Below are 24,177 nucleotides of genomic sequence, written 5' to 3' on the forward strand. Positions count from 1 at the left end.
TGTAAAGGCACCCATTTCTTTCCCATATGTTTCAGAAGAATGTTTTTGCACATGGGTAACTTCTGAATAGCACATAAGCCCTTAAGTCCCAGTTTGAGTTCTTGATCAAAATGCAAAAATGCATGGTGAAATTTTAAATCAGCTTCAAAACTTAATAATGCGAAGCTGCTGGTACCATTGAGAAAGTCAAAAACTTTTAGGTGGATATTAGGAAAACAGGTGGCTTCTCTGGTTGCTACCAGAGCAGGCAGAGGATCCTTCTGGAATTAAAGTGGTTGCAGTAGAGAGAATACTTAGGTTTCTCCTAAAGACTGCTACCTTTTAGGTACATAAAAGCAAAAAAATATGGCTCTTATCTTTCAGGTTCCCAATAATTTGCTATTATGATATGAAGGTGGGGGAGGTGTATGTAATATATCTGAAAATCAGAGTTCAGTATTTAATCTTTACTTTTTATCCTTTAGGAAAAAAATTCTGAAAAGTATGGTTTATGTAGTTTTATGATAATTGTCAAAATAATATAGCAATCTACAGCATTTACTAAGGCAAACTGGGTTATCTCACGCAACCTTGACTTTAGAACAGGGGTTCTGGATGTATACCAGACACATAAAATGGTCATTACCTTGATATGATATGAGAAAGGTGTTGAAGTGAATAACTTATATAGTAGTAATAGTGGTTCCGTCTATGAACAATTTATCTTGGTTTTGAATGGCAAAAAAGATACTTTAACTTGCCTTGTCTCTGGGCAACTTTAGAGTGACCCAGACACTTCTCAGTTTCAGAGCTCAAAATTGGCCCCTCCTTTTTTACTTGGCCAATGCTTAGACCAAAGCTGTAATGCATCACAGTGTCTCACAGAGACCTAAAAAATAGAACAGACTGAAATCCTAGGCAGGAGCATCCCATAACTCTATAAAAAGTCAATGCTGTATCCCAAAATAATGAAAATACCCCAACTTTGTTTCCAGCTGTATAAATAACTCAGATTTTCAGCTTTACTGCCAGAACTTGGCTAATACCCTTCACTTTGTTCAGTTTTACATCTACCAACAACCATTTTCTCCACTTTCTATCTATTCAAAACAAAACCTGAAGCGCAAAGGTTATCAACTCCCAAAACCTCTTGTGCACAGACAGACTCACAAGGTCTCTGTCAATGAACAACAGCTAATCATTCATTCTCATTATACTGGCACATAAATCTTCTGAGTGACCAGGGAAACCAGAAGCCTGCTACCCTCATAACATTCCTTGCGTGCCTGCTGTAGGCGTTGTGTCTATACATTGCCCATGATTCGCAGAAACACAGAGTCAAGAATAATTCAAGAGACCTAAGAAGGACTAGGAGGGAAAGATAACCTGCACGTAAACATTGCCAAGAAACCCTCAAAACTAATTGCTTGAGGTGGTTGTGAAAATAAAGAAAAAAGCCTGTGATGCTTATCAGTCTTATTTCTCAAAGGCTGTGGCCTTAGTATAGTTTTACACGTCATCAAAAAAAAAAAAAAAAAAAAGGAATTAGGTTAATACTAGAGCTTATCAGTTTATTCAGCTTGAGAGCCCTTAAAGATCTGCTAATGGAGGTGCTACATGGACAACAGTTTCACGTTTTTGAGGTACCCTGTGCTGACCTCTTCCAATCATCCACAGAAACTAGAGGTCCAGCTGGCAACAAGCTGACATTCACAGAGCTACGAAGTCATCTGAGAGACAGAAAAGTCAATCAAGTAGCCAGAAGTGTGTCCAGGGTGTAAACATGGCATTCCGCAAAAACAGCGTGGTCCAGATCTGCCTGACGTGTCCATGTGTCCATGTGGGCATGGCCACTGCCTTCTGTGCAAAAGGCTTGAGTGCCATTTCATCTGAAAAAGCATAAACATCTATCTGCCCTCCAAACTCCTAGAATTATAAATAGTTTGAGTGACAAATACTTCTGTCACAGCGTTCGGGATACCTTCAAAAGATATTCCCAGCACTATATGTGACTAACCAAAGCCTGGCAGAGTTCGCCCTTATAAATATATCCTGGATAAGCCTGTTGATTTGAACAAGCATTTGTGTGTCTGTGTCTAAAGGAAGAAGAGAAGAAGCAGGAAGGTTGGTCATGTCAGTCACTTGTGTAAATTTTTCAAGCTGACTGGTAGAGTTTATTATCTAGGCTTTTGACAGTAATAAGAGCATTGAATTCCTAAATGTTGTGTATTATGTTGCACAACAGGTTTTATCACAGAAAAACTGAGTAGTCTTGATGAATGAAGTTTCACATGGGTTACTGTTGAAAAAAAAATTAGACATTATTTGCATAGATTGCATTAAGTTGATTGTTTCCCACCCCTCCCAAGTACCTCATACCTTGGAAATAAATTATAGTCAGAGGGTTATTAAAATAATTTTTTTTTAAAAGTCCTGAAGTCAATTTCAAACCACAAGACAAAGCAAACAGTACTGTAGTCTATTTTCAGACCTCCTCAAAGTTATTCATATTCTAGTTGTCAAACAATCATACGACTCCCAGACATCTTTTTTTTTTCCTGAAATCCTGTTATGGAGTCTTCCACAGATACATTAAATTATTTCCTCTTCAATATGTTAAGAAAGAAGAAAGAAGCAACCATCCTTAAGTCACATGTGTTTCTCTTTAAGAAAAACGGTCTCCACAGTTCAAGAAGGCAAATAGTTCTCTGTAAATGAAGTCATGCTGAGATTTTTAAAGCACCTAGGATTAGGAAAGCAGTATTGGTAGCAATGTCATTGTCACACAAGCTAGAAATACTCCTTCTCACCCTGTTTTTTTTAATTCCAGCCTTCCTGGGACAGTGTTTCAACCTGTACAAACCAGATTCTTTGCTAAATTTACAGCTGTGTTGAGAAACACATCACTACAGAGAAGCACAAGGAAAGCTGTGTGAAATACTAAGGGTTTAAATGTCCTTTCAAAAATATTTGTTGCCATCCTGACGCAACTGGAAGAAAATGGGGGACGAAACATTTGCAATAGCAGCTTGCCTCAGTTGGTAGAACCTGAATATGGGATTTTGCCTGGTTTATTTTAAGTCTGAGCAGCTAGCAGCTGGAGTATGTCCCACATGCTAACACTTGGAATTCCCCAGGGAGAAGGTTTGTTTCAAATGTACGCGCCAGCCCTCCAAAGCTGGTTGTCTTTGTGCTTTATTAAGTTTACATCCTCCATCCTTGCCTCAAGTCTCGATGGTAATGCACCTCTTCTGAGCAAGTGAACCTTCTTGCCAGCTCCATGTGGACTGGTTTTGATTTAAATGCAATCTATGCACAATATCTACTTGCACACGCATACACACCCCGGGCAGATACTGAACAGACGCAGCCTTGCAGACTCACACAGCAGCTGTGACAACAACTGATGTCACCTCCTTTGCAGAAATTTCCACAAGCGTCTTCCAAAGGCCAAGTTAAATGAGATAGAGCTTATCGGTTTCTTTAAAGTGCTCTGGATGAGAGCAGTCCATGTGACCCCCTTCCTGGCCGCGGGGGTGTGGTATGTCACAGCTCCCCTATCAGCTGGCACATGGCAGTAGGAGATATGAGACAGCAGAAAAGCAGGAGTAACAACATCGCCCAGCCTGCCCAAGACAGGGCGAATACGCTGAGTAACTTCAGAGGGTGCTCACTTGCTCTCTGCAAACAGGTGGAGGCTGCTCAGCCCTGACTTCTGCTTGCACATCCCACTCGGCACAGATGGGTGCTAATGTTGCCAGCTCTGCTCTGGAAGGGCTACGCTTCGTTAGCGTCGTATTAACGCCTCTAGCAGTGAGTTGCAGTATTCTTTTCTTTTTCTTCACAAACTTTCCCCTTCTTTTGGATATTCTGTGAATAAAAAAGGAATCACTAGTAAGGATGATTTTCCAAAAGCAATTGCTTAAGGTAAATTCCCTGCCTCAGTTTTTGCAATACAAAGATTAGAGAATTTCAGAAGATATCCTCCTCGGCTTTACTGCTCAACCTACTGAATGCTTCAAGTTTCCCTCATTGCCTTTCATTGTTATTAAATGATCAGTTGTAAAGGGTTCATTTTTAAGGCTTCTCACAATTATTATTTTTATTCAAAATACAAACTAGCCAATAATATATTAACAGAAAGAAATATGTAATATTTGCAAAACATCGCAATACCTCATACTTGGTAGGATGAAAGGACTCCTTACTTGGAGTAGTTTAAAAACACAGCCATAGTATTGAACCTTGCATTCAGCAGCTTGCAATTTTCACCCCCAGGGCTTACCCAGTTTCTCTGCATGGGCCTGTTAGCACAGAGGACAGCCTTAAGCACTTACCCCAAGCTAGTCATCATATTTTGGTTAACAAATGTTGGCAATGCAGTTTTTGCTTTGTGAATGTGCCCCTCCAATGTCTGAATTCGAATTCTTGCACCAGCATAGTTACAGTCACTCTAGATCACTTGGGCTTGTCCCTTGCAAATCGTGCTATTGGTGCAAGACCAACAGTTTCCAGAATGCAGCAGCACAATGGACAAATGCTGGGTCAACCACAGCAGTGAAATATAGGTATACAGTACACACAAGTACTCAAGAATTTGTGGCAACAGAACCAACAGAAGCTGAAATTCAGTTTTATGCTCCATTCCCGAGCTATTTCTCCTAGCTCTGCTACTGAGTGTGGAATGACAAAAGTCTGGGAATTTTAAATCAGATTTTTTTGTGGTTCTGCCAGATTGTTCCAATCTTACTGCAATCTCACACCTGTTAAGGATCTCCCTGACTTGTCTAGCCAGCTCACAATGGATTAAAAAAAGCTACCTTGCCTTCACCCATTTCCTCTTTCAAAGTTAAGTGTCTGCAGATAGAAAAATAAGCTTTCTAGCCTCTCCTATTTCAACTGTGGTGTATCCAGCTCAAAACTGTGGCTGGAACCTGGATGTTAATGTCACCTTAAATAATAATATTTTTTCAGGTGCTGGCCAGAGCTTTAAGAGATAGTTCCAGCAATGAGCATATCGGAGCAGCAAAGACACAGCTGCTCGAAACAGCAACGTGCAGTGGTTATATATGCAATGAAAAAGGTTATATATGCAATGAAAAAAGACCTCCTTCAAGGAAGCTATTGAAGACAGCTGCAGATCAGTCCTCCTCAGGGTTCATTAGCTTTTTTCATCTTCTCTAAACCAGCCCTGGGCATGACTTTAGAAGATGATTAAACCAAAAATTTGTGTGTCATTACACCTTCTACAACTCCAGCTGCAACACTTTATCCGTGAAAGCCCCAGGATCCAAGATCCAGGATAGAAGCCTTCTGTCTCTCGACTTCCTTGGCATGCTGGTTACAATCTCTGCTCCCACCACCACCTATGTCTGAATTGTGATTGGTTAAAAACCCTTAATCTTTGCTGGGATTGCATAAACAGAAACATGGATTGCCAGCCACCCAAAATCTCCGGTGAGCCCTGGACTGTGACAAACAAAAGGCCCTTCAGTATTCTCCCCAGCAAGTGCTTCACAAAGGTGGAGTGAATTTTGTGCCAGAGTTCCTTCCTCTTTATGCTGTAGGGATGCCCTAAATGGTTCTGTTATGTGGAGGACAGATACATATTTATCTGTAATCCTGACCATACAGATGGTGAGATGCCAGCTATAAATCAACAGGATCTGCAAAGTTTTGCCAAAGGCACTCATAACTGTGAGTTGCACACATGGGTGCTTTAAGTGCTAAAAAAGGCCCTACTCTCTTCACACCTGAAATATGGGTCCACAGCCCTTATACCTACAGCATTCACAAGCCAGTACATGGTAGCCCATGCAGAGCACTTTTAAATTTGAAATGCAGACACATGACCTCAGATTCCACTCATAAAGGGCTATCTGTATTGCAATGTTTGAGACTTACAAGTGCAAACACAGCAGAGGCACTAAGGGCTTATGTGAAAAAATAATTATTCCATGTAGAAAGGAAGTTGGCTTGCTTTGAGCAGAGGTGTTAATAGACTAACCTTTTTCCCCAACACCAGCCTGCTTACCTGAAAATATGAAAACATCTACAGATGCAGCACTCTATTTGAGGTGGGTATCACATCCACCTCATGTTAAATGTCTTGCTGCATTTCAGACTAAGATAGTCATTAATGGGAATACCAGTTATAAGAGTCATTTAATGAAAAGAAGCCTTGGACAACTGTGCTGCAATTTTAGTAATTTGGGGGCAGAGGCGTGCAGATCATAGCACACAAATACAGCTAAATTTAAAAGAGTAGCTTCAGAATAGACACCTTCCCCCCTTCCACCAGGTTCAGGATAGTTAATAAGAGCTGGATCTTGAATGAGAGTACCAAAACAGGGCTTGGCACAGAGAGGACTTGCTTCAGCTGAGAGATATGCCAGAGTACAGATAAAACCATCAGCAACTGGAACAGTGGAAAGGGTGGAAATACTACAAAGATCTATGGTAAAAAAGGTATTTAAAAAAGGTCCCTCTCACTTTGATACCTAAACAAGATTCCTTCTTCTCCTCATCTTCAATATATTTCAATTGCAGTCAATGGTAACCCCCAAGCAGTGACAAAAACAACAATACTTGCACAGACATGGCATTAGCCAATTAAGCAAAGGTCCACTGGTTGCTCTAGCTGTGCCTGAGTAATGTTTCCACAGTTATTCTTCTTCTATCAGCAGAAAATTAGTCTCCTCTGCCAGCATAAGCATGCACTTAAGTAGGCTCTTAACCCTATGAAAAGGAGTCAGGGCTGAAAACTGGGAAGACAAAAACCTAAAGGAAGTGTTTAAATTAAGCCAGACCCCACTGAGAGAACCAAGCATCATGCAGCTATACCTATAGGCTGGGTGGGATCTCAGGATCACTGAGGGTGTGGGACAATCTCCCCACCTGCTTTCCTTCCAACTGGAACTGAAATGGGCACAAGCTGGAAATCACTCCACAGACAGCAATACAAACATGTCTAGGAGAGACAAGCACTGTGGATGCAAAGTAGGCAACAGCAATGACCAAGGGCTCTTGTTCTCCCAGCACATCCCTTGTACCTGAGGGGAATGCAGGACTAGCATGGATGGGCAAGACCTAAAACTCTGCATCTCCTTCCTTGCAGTGTAAATATGTAGATATTCATTCTGAAGTTCTTTTGGATATGCTTTGAGTAGGGCTAGGAAAGGATCAGCTTTGTTGTCTCAGACTGGATACTCCCTCCTAGGAGACTCAGTGGAAGATGGGGCTTGCCAGCTGCTCATCTGCATGGCAGGGGCTCCCTGGACATCCACACCTCAGTGGAAGCTCTCCCATAACTCTTTCTCTCAGGATTCCATTATCCCTAGTGTTAGAATCTCTGCAATAAAATTAAGATCTGATATAAGATCCAAATTAGAAAATGAAAAAAAAATGGGGCTTACAGCATCTACCCCTGTCTATGCAACTCTTATCTCTGCTTCTATTAATTGATGCATCTGCTTCCCAGACCTGGAACTGTCTGCACTCGAGGGAGGGCCTTTCTTTTGCTCTGGTAGTGGAAATGGGTGTGCATATTTGGGGGTGTTTGTGGTCTTAAGGGGGAGGTTTATATCCTCTAAAATAAGCAAGTTACAAGGCTTCTTTATGGAGATGCACAACACAATTTCTCACTAAGAGCCCAATGCCAGAGATTATGCCAGGCCATTCCAAAAGATGTTGGAGTGCTAACACATGGTATGCATGGACACCTTTTATATATATCACAAACACCTACTTGCCTGGAAGCAAATCAATAACTCCCTACACCAAAGCTTGCATTTGTTTGCTCTTATTAGAGGTGGAATGGTGCCTGAGGGAGGGCCATAGGCATTCCATTACTTAGGATCAGTGCCTGAGCAAAATGGAAAGGCTGCTAAAAATAAGCAACATTTGCTCATTGGTATAAATAACAAAAGCGAGAGAGAAAGAAAAACAGAAAGAGGACAAGATGAAAATGAAAACTGGCCCCAGACCAGGCCTTGCAGAATGACCAGCCACCTCCTCATTGCCAATTCTCTCACCATCTCCACTATGGACAAGATACTTTCCACAGCCAAGTGCCCTCAGCCTCTTTCCTGAGAGGACCATCACTTGCAGATTCACAGTGGGCCTGAGCATAGAAGATAGTTCCCACAGAACCTCACAAAATACCACTGTGATTCCTGCAGTAGCTTTTGAAGTATCTGTTCTGTATCTATTCTGCTTATTAAGGGTATTATGGAGGGGGGTGGGAAAGGGAAAAAGCTGTACTTCAATAAGGCTATCATCATTAAAAATTTTATCCTCTCTTTATTAAAATAGAAATAACTTTTGGATTTCCATTTTTCTAACAGACTTCCAGAGCAAGTAATTCCCAGAGCACTCTTGGCTGCCTATTTTCAAGTACTGAGGCTGAGAAAGCTAAGCCTATCTATACTTGGAGGAAAATAAGAAGACCAGGCTAATTAAAAATTCACCTTTGCCCTGTATTCCTAAAAGCACTGCACAGCCCCATGGCACCAAACACTTCGTGTTTTTAGTGGAGAGTTTAAAGCAGAGTTTGCTTCTGGTAACTTTTCCTTTTAGTGTCTCTTTAATAAAAAGGAATAACAATTGGAAACCAGCTCCCAAAGTGGCACACTCAGTCTTTTCTCTGCTTCTATTTAATGTATTCTATTGTAATAAAGTGAACACACACACACACACAAACCTATTAGCCCTACAATTAAACAAATAATGGCATTAACAACTCCCACCCACCGCCTTAAGCAGGTTTAGCTGGGAGAGCAGAAGCAGCTGTCTCTGTCCTGTGTCTCTGCCAGAGGTCACCATCCTGTAGCAGGATCAGCTGATCCTCCTGGATAAACTCCTGAGCAAGTGTAGTGTACAGGCTCCAGCATGATCATAAACCACCTCCAATTTCAGTTTACTCTGGCAGTACCCTCCTACAAAAATAAGGGAAGAAACCTAAGACTGGTAACTGTTTCATCTCTTAGTATCAGATAAATCCACCTTTGATTACGCTTCAAAGCCCCAAAAAATGGAACAGTCAAGTTTATAATAATGCTCTAGGTTGCCATGAATTCACATAAATTCTTGTACTGACAAAGGTCACTGACATAACCATTGAACTACACTGCTAATAGAAGAGCTAAGAGAGGTCCTCTAAAGTTTATCCAGGCATGTGTAGGCTTTGAACATTTTCAAAGCTAGCTAGCTCTATGAAATTCAGCTATTTCCAACCCTAGGACTAGGACAAGTTTGGGTATCTCCATATGGCCCCCAGGAGTGTTGCTATATCCAAGCTACCACTGCTACCACATGAAATCATCTCAAACAGTGAAGAGACGAGAGAAGGACAAGGTTCCCGCTCAAGTGAGAGGTATTTTTTTCACATCAGACCAACAGATGATTGACTCAGAAGCTATCAATGTCTTTTTGGCATCCAAAGTGGAGACACACATACTTACAGTGGACTTGCTTACTGGTAATTATAGAGAAAACAGCAGGTGGTTACAGTTGAGTTTCTGGTGCAGATTTCACACTGTCAGATTCACACGAAACAGAGAAAGACGTCAGTTTTGAGCAGTGGTGTGAATGAGGAGAGTGCTAAACAGTAGATATACCTTGAAAGCAGGAAAATAATACATAAGGACTGCCATGATCTCCATAGTGCAGGGGGTGTATGCAACAGAAGATTTAAAAATGAGGGCAAGATTTATTATGCTTTTTCTAGAGCATTAGGTAAGGCATTTGAGGCTGGGAGGTGTGGGAAGACTAGAGCAAGGAAGATCTTTCAAAAGAAGAATGATTTGTGATATCTGGAGGGGGTTTGTTTTACAATGCTTGAACCACATTTACTGCACTGTAGCTGCTGCAATACCACAAAGTCCTGGTGTAGGTGCATCTCACTGAGAAGGGAAGATCTTCTCTTGTGGCTTTCACCACACTTGTCCCAGCCTCCTACGTATGGTTTGCACTGACACAGCTCCAGGTAGCCCCGAGACATCAAACCTGACACAACCATCCTGTGCACCCTTCTAAACACCGCAGGCAAGCCCTGCTCCTCTCGGTCACATTTGTAATTCTGGGCACTTCCCTGCAGCTAAGAGAAACTCTGAGCTGGTATATCTGTACAGAGACAAGCAGGATCTGGTGTCTGTCATGTAAATCCTCCCTAAAGTCATCCTCTAAACCTTCCATGATGCATTTTCAAGACTATCTTATTTAAATGAGAGCATGAGAGAAGAGGGAGTAGAACAAGGCTGGCACACTGGCAAGGGCAGGCGTGGAGCCAGCCAGCTCCCTCAGGGCAGGGAAGGCAGCCCTGCTCACAGCGTGCTGGAAGCCACTCTGCAGGCTATTTGTGTCACAGGCCACTCCTGAAGCCACCCTCCCAGCTATTCTTGTCACAGGCCACTCTGCAGAGCCCTGCCAGCTTCTGCAGGAGGGCACAGGCACATGATAAGGATAAGCAGGAGCTGAAACAAGATGGCACCAAATGAATTTCCCTCTGCATGACCTATGCAGTGGATTTTCTGGCATCTCAATAAGCACAAAGAGAAACCCACTGGAGTAAGCAGAGCCCTGCGTCAGCAAAACACCAGCTCTCACATGAAACACTCTGGCTGGCAGAGCTGTGAAGGTGAGGATTACTCACTGTTTCCAACACTGTACCACATGTTTAAGAGATAATTATGGAGGGACAGGGAGAGTATTCATCTCATTTTCCTTTCTTCTTTCTTTAAAATAATTTAGAGTGTACCATTTCTGCCCTCAAAAAATAATTCAGAGAGAGAGAGAGTCCACTAGTTTAGATTCTACCACAGAACACTCTGTGAATGACAGCATCAGAAGCACCAAGAAAGAGAAAACTGAACAAGAAAAGGACTTAGATTCAGCTAGCCTAAAGCAAATAGTTCAATCAAGGAAAGAAAAATAAATTTTGACAATTGTATTCAGCTAAGAATTAAGGAAAATACATCTGAAAACCCAAGGTCACCAAATCTCTGTATTGTCCAGCCAATGAAATTTCCTCCACTTACACAGTCTGTATTTGCTGCAAGTTTTCATTAAATATTTCAGCAAACAAAAGGAAATAGCAAAACCAGAAGGGAGGCAGGACAGTATTTTTCAGGGACAGTGGAAACTAATTCAGGAAAGTGGGTCAAAGGAAATGCTGAAAGATACAAATCCATCCTAGAGTTTAATCAAAGTCAGAAAGTACAGAAAGTACTAGTCTACACCCAGTTATTGCAGCACTTAGTAGATAGCTCAAATTTGCCCTGGAAATTGATAGAAAGTAGAACAGTCACCCAACAGGGGCAAGCAGGCCAGCATTTGGGACTCAGGAAAAGGCTGTGCTAATAAAACAATGTACAGCAAACACCTGTATTTGCCACAGATCACACAAGTCCTCTTCCACCCATTTTGAGTAGAGACCTGTTTCTGTTTATCCACTGCATGGTAAAGAATGGTACCTGACAGACAGTGTAGGGGAGGAGGGGGCTGGAGCTCAGGAGAAGCTCCAGTGACCAACCATCAGCTCTTAGGTAAGGTTAATGGTGGCTCTATGGTGGGGGGAGGCTGTCCCTCTGAAACTCCAGCCTTCCCCTTTCAGCCCATGCTACACCTCCTGTTTTACTTTCAAACATCGAACTGACAGTGAAATCTGTGATGTAAGCTAAGAACTACACAAAATTAGCTCTAACCAATTGTGAATTCATTTGCTCTGTTTGCTCACCTTTGCTGAAACATAAAATTTTGTACGAGTCAGCATATTTCACCACATTGAAGATTATAATAACACCAGCAAAGGCTGGGAGAAAATATCACAAATGTAGCAGATGAAGAAAAATCCAGCCTAGGGACAATCATGGCCGCAGAGAAATTCAGTATACCTGAACCACTGCACTACTTTAATGCCATTTGTATTTTCTAGTTCTAGTCTAGAATTTCTAATTTAAAAAAAAAATTGGAATTTTTTCCTACGAATGATTCAAACAAAAGAAAAAGAAAAAACACCACCCACACATGAAATGAACCATGAACCATTCTCCATAATGATTTGTGGAAGACCTTTTCTGCAAGCTTTAAGTACCTCTATATGATTAATAGAAAAATAAACACCACTTGCCAAATAAATCTGCACTAATCTAATCTAACAGCATCTAACCACTCTACTTGTTTCCCTATTGTTATACCCCTATGGAATGACTTTGCTAGCCCTCCCCTAAACCCATTGCTTCCTGTACCTCCTGCATCTCAAAGGCATGCAAATGAATCCTTAAGAGCTTTTCCCCTTCTTTGACACATACATCTCACTCTTTTTTTAACAGGCTAGAAACAAACTGATTGTATTTATTTACATTGTGATAGTCTCCAAAGACTCCATCCAGCACAGCGGTGAGAGCAAAGAACCCATCATTAAAGCAAGATCAGAGTTCAAGCAGCAGCAGTTGGTGCTTGGAGCTCAACACTGAGAAAATTTCAGATGTGAGTACACACGAAACAGAATTGTTCACTGGACTGCAGCAGCACTGCAAGTTGTAGTTTAGTTTGAGTTATGGTTAGTTTTAAACTGAAAGTTTAGTTTCCTCCACTATTTTTTTTTTTTTGTGTTTCAAGTATAGGAATGTATTTCCTCTTAAGTTGGAAAGTTCTACCCTTTGTGTTGTCATAAAAACTGGTTTCCAAGACTTCTGTCATTGTGTATGAGCTACTGTGATAACCAGGAGCAACCCTTATTCCCAGTCAGTTAAATCTACATGGGCAGGTCAAGAGTTATTAGAACAAAACCAAAAAAACACGCTGCTAAATGGAAGCACAGCTTCTTGGCTTAGATAAGATTAAAAAAATAAAAAGTCAAGGGCAGCATTTTCAAACATAAAAGCAAACAATAGGCTTCTAAGTCTGTACTGGGATGCTGTAATTTAAACCCCAACCCTCTTTAGGAATCCATCTCAGTTTGAGAGGATCATTTTAGTTTAGGAAGTTTAAGTCTCAGGCAACATACCTATGAAGCAGTCTGCAAACCTAACAGCAGGGCACAGCACGTACTTCCAAGAGGACTGAACGACACAGGAAACTCCAGGGTTGTCACTGTTGGCCGAGATATCCCTGTGTCCCCCTGCAATGCAATTACTCTGAGCAAGCTCAGGAAAGGGTTCATTATTTGCCACTCTGGACAGTGTCAAGACTGTCCAAACTTAGTGCAATAATCAGGCTTCACCCTCACCTTGCTGCACAAAGCACATCCCTGCTCTGCCTGAATAACCACGGAGTCACCTCTTCTTCCTGGCTGTGTGATAAAGCTTCTGAAAACGCATCACTTCGGGACAGAATAGAAAACAAACAGCAAGGCTGGCTCTGGCATAAACAAACTGCCCCTCCCCATCTCCACAGCATCACACTTGCCTCTAAAAGGTGACAGTTAAAACAGCAAGAGCTGTCAAGGGTTGGTTTTTCCATGGGGTTTGCCTAGTGGGAATCTTTAAGAAAATAAATCCAGGCTTCAGGTGAGAATGCCAAACAGTGTCAGTGATGTTAGGCAGGGGTCACCGAGGTGCCCTTTTCACACTTAAAAGAATTTAAGCTTGCATTTGTATCAAAGGAAGAAGGTAGAAAACCTTAGGGCTGAAAAAAAGAGTTTAATTCTGAATTTTGAGGGCAGGAGATGCCTAGCAGGTGAATAAAAAAGACCTCTCCCCTTCTGTAATCAATCAAAATAGATATTTCAGGAAGAGCAGGCACTCCCAGATGTTCTCCTGAGCCACTTGCAAAATTTCCAAACATATTTAGGCTGAGCTTTAATCAGATGGCCAGCAGAGAAAATCATCCCTCTCTTGCAAACAATTCACAGTGTGACCTTAAATAAATCACTTGCACATGGTCAGCACTAGAGAAGAAGAAAGTTTTCTGCTCCTTTTCTTTTCATTTATGGAGGCATTGCAGGGGGGCAGGGAACGGAGTTCACATCGCGTTATTTACAGGGAATCTTCACTTTTTTCATTTTGGGAAGAGATTTTTAAATGTACCACAAAAGTACCACCACAAGTAAGTGAGGGAGAGAGGGGGATTTTCAGTTGTACCTGGTGACATTCCAAAATAACAGAAATATATGAGAAAATACTCAAAGAAAAGCTTTCATTAGAGAAAATTAGGGATTGTCATAACTCAGAAAGAATAGAAACAGTCATCCACGAGCTTGACAGAACATGCAATGTTCCTCTCCCTTGCCTTTGAAGGTCACCTTTATTCTTGATGAGATTCTCTCTCTGCAGAAGGCGTGAGCAGACAAAAACACTTCACATGTGTCTGCTGAGCTTCTGTCCCAAACTGAGTTTCCCATGAAGTTCCCTTGTTTCTCTTCCCACTTATCAGCTATTGATAACCCTCTCATGTCCAGAAACCAATTAATTTATATCAGCAGGATGGGGATGTCTGTAACCTGACCTAACTGACCAAAGATGAGTCTGGCTGTAGGTTTTCTTTCAGGTACTGCTGCTACAACTAGGCAGCACCAAGAGTGGACCAAAAAAACCCAAAATAGACCAGCCTGGGTGAAGTGCAAGGTACACCCAGATCACAAAATGAAATTGGATTTTCTGGGGCCTCTTTCCCTGCACCCCCAGCCTGTGCTCCTCAGGCGCTGTACCCAGGCCCTACAGACAAGCTTGAACTGCAGTACAAAGCACAGTTGGCAGCTAATTTGGATTTAGCCATTTCACACTTGCAAGCCAGGGATTCAAAGCCAAATACCAGGGCCCCCTCCTACTTTCCAACACAGAAACAATTTAAAACAGATCTAACACCTATGTAGTACTGATTTGGTTATCTTCAAAATCCCCATTGTTCTGTTTAAAGAGCATATCCTCCTAGAATAGCCTCCTTTTGATAAACAACTCCTTCTGCATGTCAGCCAAACAACAGTTTTGCTCTTTATCACAAGTGGACCAGCAGCAGAAACAGTGTGTGGCGAAGTGGGGGAGGAGGGAGTTTTGGCTGAAAATAGAGTTCATTGTCAGCTGGACTTTAGACTCAGGTTTTTAAATAGGTTTTGGAATGTGGATATGAAGCAGTTAAAAAAACCCTACCTCCAGCCCTTAAAGGGAAAAAAAAAAACCTTTATTCACACACTTAAAAATCGTAGTAGAACCTCAGGTAACAGAGTCATTCGTGTGTTGTACGCAAAAGCTCCTTGTATAAGAAGGTAAAAATATTCAGGAAAAAAAAATATTAGCTCCTCAGAAATCAAACAAAAAAAAACAAACGAAAAATTCTTAAATAGAAATATGCAACACCAAATAACACATTAAAAAAAAGTTTCAAAACACACGTTATGAAATTTAAATACTTTTGTAGACCCATAATAAGAGGTACATAATTTTAAATGGTTGCATAGGCCAGAGATTTCTGTGCCTTGCATACAGTTAGTGGAAAACAAAAAAGTTGCTACAAATAATTTGTATTTTCTTACATTCCAGATATGCACATGGAGGAATGGGACAGTTTCTGAAGTGTTTATTTTATGAAAAATATTGACTCTTTTCAGTAATATATTATTGCCTTATTCTATAATGACACTATGTACTTAGATTGTATATTTTGCTTCAAATATCTGCTCAGCATGGCTGAAAATAGTTTTACTTCTTCAGTTCCTAGGATTACTTGTGATATGTGATGCCTAGGATTACTATGCATGTGATAGGCACAACCTAAAATCTGCCACAAAAACAAACATAAAAATCTTATTTGCGTGTTCCATGAAGAGCAAGCTGTCCTAAGAAAGCTGATCGCAGAAAAGATGATATGACTGACTTCAGTAATCAACAACACATGAGGGGAACGGAAAAACTGGAAAAGATCTACACCTAAACAGAAAAAGTAATGATCAGAGCAAAACACAGCCTGAAACCATGCAGCTCCTGCAAAGTCTTTATTAGCACCTACATAAAATGATCTTGTAATTACAGGCAGAATTCCTAGCGAAGTCTTTGTTAAAAACCACTCTTAGGTCCACAGGCTGCCAGAGGAACCCCATCACTTTGTCTCTGAAGTTCGCTGAAAAGCCGTAAGTGCCCTAAACAACACAACCTTCAACATCTTGGGCAGCGCTATCTGCGGCGGGGGCCGCGCCGTGACCCCGCTCCGGGATAAGGATAAGGATGAGGATAAGGGCTTGGAAAACATCGGCCCTGGCTCCCGAGCTTCCCCAGATGGAGCATCTGGGCAGCGTTAGCCGTGGCACCCTGCGAGCGCGGCTGCCCCGCGGCAGAGCCCGGCGCGCCCGGAGCCGCCGCGGGACCCCTGCCCTCCCTCCGCGCTGCTGGCCGAGCGCTGTGCCTGGGAAACGAGCTCTGGAAGCACTGAAAGAAGTGTTTACAGCACCGTTTGCAAGAGATAAGGAGGCAAGATGCTCTTCTGAAGTCTCAGGGAATCCTGTCTAAATATAAGCTTTTATTCTCCTCTTCGACCAAGGGCCACAGATACCTCGAACCAACTTCAGGCAGAAATTCATGCTGACTTGTTGCAAATTTCCAGCGTCTAGCAAGACTGGCTGGCAAAGTCTTGGGCCGCTAACATCAGATGGCAAAGCTCTCTACTGGCCAAAGAGGTGACAGAATTTCTCGAAAAATCTTATATGTAAGGCAATAAACTTCCCAGATCTTGCCATTACCATTTAAATTGGCCAGCCAGCCTTTATGCACAGCGCCTATATGCAAACCATCAAGCGAGATGGGAAAAACTTGGAATATAACTGTTGTGCAATTGACAGGAAGGAATTTATGTTGATTTTCTTTTTTACTAACAAGATCTTCTGCATCTTGGTGGTAAAACATTCCACTGATTGTATTTTCTAGAGAAACAAAACTTAATTCCATTCATTCAAGGCTCCTGTGCTCAGAAATGAGTGGCAGCAAGGATTTACAATCCTTAAACCGATCTCCCTCCCATTTGTGACCATCTAACTTCCTTGTAACAACTACAGTAATTGCTGCTACAAAAGAGCAGCTGTTTTAAATGCATTTTGGCCAGCCTTTGCTACAGCTGGGAAGGTTGAATGGTGGAGGATGACCTTTTCCTTTGACCAGCCTCCAGAAGTTCTGCCTGAACTGCTGACAAGCGCTCAGCCATAATATGAAAGCCTACTCTGTGCATCCCCAAAATTTCACAAGTTACAAAACTCATCAAGAGAAAATAAGTAACTCTTACAACAATGCTTCAGGCTTGTAAAAACCTAGAAATCTTCTATTACACTAAGGACAGTTGGCATTTGATGTTTATCATACATTCAACAGCAAGAAAGAGATACAAACTATCTACTCTTGCAGAGACCTTTTGTTTTCGTAAGTTTGGGGGTTGGGATGGCTTTTTTTTTTTTACTTGGTATTTGATTGTTGGTTTTTTGGGTCTTTTTTTAACTGAAATAATATATGTTCAAACAAAGCATATGGTTGATTTCTATGTAAAGAAAGATAAATGCTTTCTATCTTTTAAAGTCAGCTCCAACTGAAAGAAACTTAAAGTCAAAAAATAGAGAAAATCAGTAAGACTTCTTTTTAAGGAAAATAATTGAAATTACCTAGTAAAGGAAAGATTTAAATTTAAGGACTTTGAGCAACATTTCTGGGGAAAAAAACCATTCTGTGCATTCATGCCATTGTGCTGCAGACAGAAAAACATACACATAGCAATTATATGCAGATATGTCATTGAGGAAAACTGTGTTATGACATTAAACAGAGAGATGGAAATTAGCAGCAAACTAAAGGTGGAACATAGGAGCCCAGTTTTGCACCTAGGCTTCTGTCAACATGCTCTAAATATTCAGAATACAAGCTGGGGATCCTCAGGAGTACTGTGAAGAGAACAGAGTAGGTTCATTTCAATGGCACAGAACAACTCCTTTAAGAAAACAAAATTACATGCAGAACTGTAGAGGTCCATCAGGTAGCACAGGGGGTTACAGCAAAAAGAGTCCCCTGTTCTCAATGCTCCTTGGTGCAGCTTCTACAAAATAAGCATTTTTCTCCCATTTCCCTTACTTTTCCTTTTAACAAATTTACAAATGCCTATGAAAAGAAAATGTGAGATTGCATCTGGTTTGTCTGTGGCACCATTTGCTGCTATATGGAGACTACTTGGAAAAGGTGGTGAGTGGTGAGTTGGTGAAAGATATTAGTAGAGAAACAATAGACAAATTGCTCTCAGTGTCCTGCTTAACCCTTTAGTGTTCACATCTTGGTTTCCCCCTCCTCTCTGGGAGGCCTAAGCAGAGGATAGTGATTACATTGCCCTGCACAAGCTGCTTTCCCCTCCAAAACATTAGCAAATGTTTCCTTTTCACTTCCATGGGCACAGTGTATGTGAAATTATTCTTGGGAGCAGGGGGAAGCAACTCACTGAAATCCTATTTTTTTTCCCTTATTTGCTCCTTTAGCAGAACTGAACAGCATCCTTTAATAAAAAGGATGGTTTGCATGTCCAGCACAAGTCAAACACCATCAAATTTATTTTTTCCTGAAAGTGTAGGTAGAGAATGAAGATATTTAAAGGAAAAAGTCTGCCCTTGATGCCCACTGAGTAGCAAGCTGAAGCATGCAAACCACTAAGTACCCACTGTAAAGATGAAACTTTATTGAATGCAAAGAGCACCCCTTCAAGAGCCTTTAATAAAGGGGAAAAAAAAAAAGGCCACATAAAAATGATTTGCACTTTCCCAATGAACACATCAATTTACTTAATTAAATATTGCTTTCAAAGTTGCAGTCACAATAGCCCTTGTCCCCTGCCAGTTGCAGTAAGAAAGATACATTGAACAAGGGTGTCAGCTGAATACCAGCATTGATGTTAATGCCAACTGCCCAAAGCCTTGCCAAGCTGCTGACGTGTCCAGCAAGGACTCCCTCATTTTCAGCTCTTTTTAAAACTTTGTCAAAGTACTGAAAGTCTAGAAGCCGAATTCTGTGCATTTTGCAGAGACGTACAAGACCTTATCTTTTCAAACAGGAGAAGATTCATCCAACAGCCTCAGGTTTTTTCAACAGAAATAATTTGGAATTCATTTTCACTTTCATTGCTGACTACCATAACTTGATTCCACATTTCATGGCATTTAAGATCCCTTTGTGAGTTTATATTTTGACTCAGATTAACAATAAAAACCAAAGAAAGTCTTTTCTCACCAAAAACACCAGTCATCCTCTGAAATTAATTTCCAGCATTCAAGTCACTATAGCTTTACATCTATATTTTTTTCTTGGATTTTCATTTCAGCACAGGATGTGGAAACTCAGATGCATTCCATTAAGTATTTCTGTAGTTTTGCCTGCACCCTCAATTAACTGAAGTTCACTAATTTTTAGCAGAGGAAATAATTGTTGTAGTCGTTTCCTCCAAAACTGTGTCAGTTTTGAGAAATATTGTCATTCTGCAACTCCTTGGGCATCAGGATCGAAAGGTAAGACCACACAAAGAGCAGTGAGAACAGTGAAGACAAACCTTTTCTTTTTTTTTCTTTCCTGCTGCACTTTCTCCTTTTTCACTTTCGGTGACAGAGGCATAAAAAGCAGCAACAGGATCTGAGCAGAGGCCCTGGGAGCAGTGCAGGATGTGTCTATGGAACCTGTTCCGTTCCCTTACAGTTAAGTTCAGACTTAGCGACACCTTCCACTCCTCGAAGCAGAAATTACATTGATGGCATTTCTCCTAGGTGGATGCCTTAGCCCAGACTCTTGGTGAGGCCAGTCTTGGTCCTTGCAGAGTTTTGAGGTGAGATGCATAAATAATCGGTCACAGACACTGCCTAATCACTCTTTGTTGTCAGCTTCATTCCAGAGGTAGCTGCCTTTAACTCTGGCATACTGAAGACGTGCAGCTAAGCTTCACATCTTCTCAGACTTTAGTGAATGGAATTTTGGTGTTTCCCCCTGGACATTCTCAAAATCTGATCTTGCACTGACATTCTGTCCAAAGCCACATGAACAGAGAGCATGCACAAAGCAGAAAGCTTTGTCCTTCTGAAGTTGTATTCAAGGCTCTTCATTTCCCTCTTTTTATTTTTTAAGAAATCTTTAGTTAGTCATACTTTAGGACCTAATACCAGACAAGTGACCTTATTATTTTCTTGGGCATGAGCAGCATTATTTTATATTGTAAGATCTAATCCATATTTGGAAATTTATATTTTAGGACACATCACTTGTAACTTTTTAAAGAAAATAGGAGTAGTGACCTCCTAAAAATCATGACATGCCAAGACTGTTTTATAATCAATTATATTTTAGCTTAAACACAAACACATGCTATGTCCAGTAATAATCCAACATCAATAAAAGGAAGTTTTAAAAAGCCCCAAATCTAGTCCCAAATTCCTATGACACAAACACATTTAAACATATTTAAAATAATACTTCCACTCATTTGAAGTAGGAGCTTATCCTCATAGTCTTAGTCTCTGCTTTGGAGTTAGTTTTTTAAGCAAAGTTAGGGACTTCAATGCCAAATGTTTAACCTAAATGTCAGAATTGGAGCAAATGTCACTATGGTACATAGGCACAGAATGGGAGAGGAAAAAAAAAAAAAATCTGTCACTCTTCAGACAAACTGTCTGCACAAGGAGCAGAGAGTGCTGAACACCTTGCAAGCCAGCCTGGGTTCTGCATTTTAATTAAATTACTAAAGTCATTTTACTCAGAACACAAAAAACAATAACTGAATGTCTTCATGATTCCCTAGTGCATAACTTGCACATTGCATGTTCCTTCCATTGCTTTGTCCAGGCCTCCAAAGCCTCAGAGAGACTCTTGCACCATTTCTTGAGGCATTTGTCCCAATATTTCAATGGCAAACCAAATAAGAGGCAAAGAATAAAAGGGAGTATAACACAGAGGGTGATTCTCTCTGTTGTGTAACATCACAGCTTGAAATTACAATGAAATCAGTCATACAGAAAAAAAAGCAAACTTATAAATCACACTGCATGTAAAAATGCTTCATATTTTTAAAGTACTCCTCATATGCCAGTGAACTCATGAGCCACTTTCAAGTGACTCCCACGATGAAATTTTGCCCACAGAACCAAAGCAGCTGGATGGACAAACGTGGGAATGAGGGACCAAGTGTTAAGTCTTTGAACTTACAGATGTGAGCTGGGTGCCATCAGCAGTCTGAGCATCATCTGCTAGGTATATTGGGGTCTCTTTACTGCTGTGCTTTTGCCTCTTTCCTGCAATGGTGACTAACATCTGACTGATATATTATTTTACAATGAGAAACAGAAATCATTCTCATCCTGATTGCCCAGCTAACATACTCACAGCTCAAAACATGTTTTTGCATCCAGAGTTCAATTTTCTGTCAGCAACTAAGAGACCACTTCTATGTTTCCCTTTTACAAGCAAAATTCATCCAATGCTTTTTTCTTTCTGTCTGTGATCGACACACAGCTCAACAGATCCTCACATCTGGCACTGCACCATTTACTCAATCCTAGAAAACTGCTCCTTACTGCACACTGAAACAGAGGAAGAGTAAGAGTGCTCATTCAGTTTCGTGCCATTGGTCACTATAACTCACTTAAAGAGTACTCATGTGCCCCAAGCGCTGCTCACTGCTCTGTGCAGCACGCTGGAAGGCAGCAGCTAACTGCACAGTTGTGGAGAAGGAATGCAGTGACTCGGGACAGAAACCCAGAGCAGGCAAACCTTTTCTACTTGGCTGTTTCCAGGGACACATCAGATGGCCTCATGCCACGGCAGAAGCCAGAATTTTGTTTCTCTTCTTCCAAGGACAAAAGGCCTGAATCAACCACTGGTACAGGTCCTGAAATCCCGAGTCTGTAGTTTTTCAAACCTAAAACAGAGTGGCTTTCAAGGAGCATTGGTGTCTTCACACACACTTTAAAAAGAACAAGGAAAAAAACCCAGCTCTTTCAGTATAAGCTGCTCTTGCAACTCTACATTGTGCTACAGCATTTCATTCATCTTTCTTGTTTTTATCAAGTGAGGATGACTAATGTGCTATTGTGATGCACTTTTCTCAGAAATGTGGCCAACTGAGGCTGCTTCCACTCCAGTTCCATGGATGTTTACCATTAAAAAGGAGTGCCAAGGCAGACAATGGGGAAGTCATTACCCCCCTCTTTAAAACAACAGGCCCTATGCATAAGCCATGCTCTCATGCAAATCTCTCAAGCACAGAATGGTGAACTCTTCTCTCCCAGTGGCAGGAAGATTTCACCAGTCATCCCCTGGGTCCCATAGCTGTAAAAGTGGCACTACCTGAGCCCCACAGGAAGCACAGGAGATGTCTACAGCAGGCTATGGTGGCTGGTGGCATTCCTCAACCCTCTCTCTGCCCTACCAGGTCCCTTCTTTGGCCAGGAAGTCCAGATGGGAAAACATCTTCAAAATCACTCATCCTATGCCAAGAAATGCTCCTCCAGCTCAGCACAATTTAACCAAACCTGGGAAGGAATGTAACACCTTGTGACACAAAACCAATATCCACGACTTCAGCATGAAACCACTGACTTCAGTTGGGTGGGGGATTTATTCCTCACCCCTAGAGAACTGCTGAATATTCATTTTAGTCCCTAAAATGCAAAGACCAATGCTGTCCCAGAGCACAAGTGATAAGGGAGATAGCATTGTTCTGCTACCAGACTATTTCAAATAATTCCTTGAAAAGCACACTCTCAAGCACAATTACAGTCAATTATACCTTTTTTCTGGCTGTCATGGATGAGGCTTTACATAGACTCCGCTCCAACAAATCTGAATAAACTTAAATGTTTCAGTTTGAACAAGGCCTTGATTTCCCTAGACTGAATCCTGCCAAGATTTACTTTTGACAGAAAATTGTAACAGGTTTCAACTTTTTAAGCCATGTTCAGCCAATGCAACACAAAATATGCAAACATATATATTTAAGACGACTGGCTATCCCAAAATCCAGGCAGCTTTCTCAACTGATAGTGCAGGTCAGTAAAATTCATGGCAGCACAAGATACTAGGTCTCATTTCATATTTCAAAGCCTACAATTTTCACTTTTTCTGGCAAAAGCATCCTTGTCTTTCCATTTCTATTGCAGAAAAACTTGCAGTTTCAAATTCAGCTCTAAAACTGGGCGAGTCAATGCAGAAAAAGACTCCTTACTTTTGACTGTGACATTCACATGGGCCTATAGTTATCTGCACCAAAAGGTTATTAAAAGAGCATTTTTAAATAGCAGTACTAGATATTCTTAAATACATTGTTCAGCCATAGTAAATACAATCACTTTATTCATCTCTTTGTGGAAAGACAACACTTATTTGTGTCTTATTATCTTAAAAATCCTTTGAGCATGCTTATCATAATTCACTGTGTTTGTGATTTTAAAAAAGAAAATTTTCTCACCCCAACCAAAGGGATGAAATTATTCTCTGAATCATGTTATTAAATTACATATGCCTCCATCTTTTAAGGATGCCTTATAATCTTCTTATTTATAAAAAACAGGAACAAAAGAAATAAAAATGTTAAATTAGATCAAGTTGACTTATTTCTCAGGCCCAAATCAGCCATATTCAAAAGTTGAAAATATACCATTATGTCACAAAGGTTTTGAAAATCACGGTCTTTAAAACAGCTGGCATCTAGATGTGTTGCTCAGAAAGTTGCAGTATCTTTTAACAACAGAAACAAAATCTAGAACCCAATTCCAAGCACAGACCTAAATTTGTTCCTCCACACTAGAAACTTCCATATGATAATTCACACTTGCTGTAAGCCACATTCTTTTCTCACCTCAGGGAACATTCCTTGAAAGGAGACTGTGAATAATAAAATCACCAGGACATATAGATAGAGAACATTTTAGTAGCAGAAAGAATTTAATTCCAACTCTCTAGGTTTTAAAAGTACAAATTGATAGCAAGATCCTCCTTAGTAGTGTGAAGCTGTGTCATGTTCACAGCTCAATTTATACTTTTTTTTTTACTGCAAATGAATAAATCCAGAAATGCAAACTTTGATTTTTAATTTTTTTCACCTAACAATCTCAATCTGAAGTAGAAAAGTGCTAAGGCATATAGAAACTAGTTGCTTGTCTGGTTCTAGGTTTGACAGAATTTCACAGGCTTCTCTTGTGGATACACAGAGGAAGTTAAGGACAAATTATTTCATAATGACCTTACTTAAAGAGACTATATGAATTTGAAA

The 24,177-nt window shown here is 40.8% G+C and overlaps 2 long non-coding RNA genes across 2 annotated transcripts in view; one reads left to right on the plus strand and one right to left on the minus strand.

Annotated features, from left to right (window-relative positions):
- Positions 1-2,103: 2,103 nt before the first annotated feature.
- The window catches only part of LOC127059425 (uncharacterized), a 45,443-nt gene continuing 23,369 nt past the window's right edge, over positions 2,104-24,177 (minus strand). The window contains exon 2 of the long non-coding RNA XR_007777196.1: positions 2,104-3,849. This is a non-coding gene — a long non-coding RNA (uncharacterized LOC127059425). The remainder of the gene's footprint in view (positions 3,850-24,177) is intronic.
- Positions 3,644-10,595, plus strand: LOC127059423 (uncharacterized). Its single transcript, XR_007777192.1, has 3 exons — positions 3,644-3,792; positions 4,954-6,056; positions 8,325-10,595. It is a non-coding gene; the product is annotated as an uncharacterized LOC127059423 (long non-coding RNA).

The sequence above is a fragment of the Serinus canaria genome, chromosome 3 (assembly GCF_022539315.1).
Source record: "Serinus canaria isolate serCan28SL12 chromosome 3, serCan2020, whole genome shotgun sequence".
NCBI classification, from domain to species: domain Eukaryota; kingdom Metazoa; phylum Chordata; class Aves; order Passeriformes; family Fringillidae; genus Serinus; species Serinus canaria.